The 1,450-nt window shown below is 45.1% G+C and overlaps 1 protein-coding gene across 1 annotated transcript in view; it reads left to right on the top strand.

Moving 5' to 3' along the window:
- The first annotated feature begins 279 nt into the window (after window positions 1-279).
- Fam3b (FAM3 metabolism regulating signaling molecule B) overlaps window positions 280-1,450 on the top strand; it is a 53,376-nt gene continuing 52,205 nt past the window's right edge. Inside the window, exon 1 of the mRNA XM_031364837.1 lies at window positions 280-406. The gene's annotated coding sequence lies outside the window, so the exon portion shown is untranslated. The remainder of the gene's footprint in view (window positions 407-1,450) is intronic.

The raw sequence follows: 1,450 nt of genomic DNA, 5'->3' as shown, positions 1-1,450 counted from the left end.
CTACTTGTCAGCTTATGCTATGGTTATGGAGGAGAGTCAAGACCTAGACAGTAGGGTCTGGTGCTGGGTTGGGGCTTCAAGGAGACTCTACTCAAACCCCTACTCCATGGTGAGAGAGATAGGACAGCTGTAGACAGAATAGAATTCAGTTCTAGCACAAGTGGGACATACAGGGACACCAAGGAAGGGCGGTGCTGTCTGAAGAGTCATAATGAAGGAGAGGGTTCTGTTATAGAATTGGTAGAGACCTAGGGAAATCTCATCAGGAGGGAGGGATAAGTGGCAGCTTCCTGGCAGGGATTTCCCTCCACACCAGGTGAACATCTTGTCTCCCTCTAGTGGCCTTGCCTCATCTTTCTTATGTGGAGAGATTTCTCGCAACATGATCTCAAGCCATGAAGTTTAGGTAAGCTTCCAACAGATGAATGAGATCTTCAGAGATGAGGAGGCTCCTGTGTGCAGCCTGCAGGGATCATGGCTTCTGTAATTGAACTGATCTCCTCAGGTCAGAACTTGCCCAGCATACCTCAAGACTCTGTAGATGGGTAAGGGGGAGGACTGAAGTTAGAGTGTTGGGTGGGCCATAGTTCTGTTTGCTGTTGGAATATTGAGTGTAAACTGTTGACTGCTTTGGGTTAGTAAGGTGATGTCTGGTGTGATTTGATGTTCTGTATGCGAAGGACAAATGAAGTTGAGTATGAGGTATCCTCTGGCAGAATGTTCTTTGGGTGATCCATTGGGTGATACCATATAGGGTGCCTCTTAGGGGTTGAGAATAACCCATGTCCCATTTAATCCCATTGTTCAATGTAAAGTTGGGGGATTGCTGGGTTTGTGAGATTCTGAGCTGGGAAGTGGTGACACTGGACAGATAAGCAAATATTTGCTTTGGGGGGAGTGGCCCAGTTCCTGTGTATAGGAGGACTACAGATAGCTGGGCAAGAACAGTTTGTGGGGTACAACTTAGTTTGTGGATCAGCACAGTGGACAGATTCTATGAGGCAAGATGTTCACACCAGAGCATTGTCTCAGATTCACAACATCCTCCATTCATGGACAGGCATATTAGTTATTTTTCTTTTGTTGTAATAAAATATCAACATATTACAGTGAAACTTCTGAAGGTTTGTTTGAGTTTACCATTCCAGAAGGATGCTAGCTCATCTGCTTCATGGTGGGGAAAGCATGACAGCTGGAAGGCATGCCAACTCAAGCTGTAAGATGAGAGCTGAAGGCTCACATCTTAAACCACAACATGAGGCTGAGAGAATGAATTTTAAATGGTTCCAAGTCATTAAACTCTCAAAGTCTGTTCTTAGTGACATCCTTCCCCCAATAAGGCCATACCTTTTAAGCTTTACAAACAGTAAGTACAACCAACAATACAAACAGTACCGCCAACTGGGGACCAACTATTCAAATGCAAGACACTATGGGGGGATAGTCCCAT

The sequence above is a fragment of the Mastomys coucha genome, unplaced genomic scaffold, assembly GCF_008632895.1.
Source record: "Mastomys coucha isolate ucsf_1 unplaced genomic scaffold, UCSF_Mcou_1 pScaffold12, whole genome shotgun sequence".
Lineage (NCBI taxonomy): Eukaryota > Metazoa > Chordata > Mammalia > Rodentia > Muridae > Mastomys > Mastomys coucha.
Note: the sequence above shows the minus strand (reverse complement) of the source record. Positions and strands in the feature narration are given on the sequence as shown.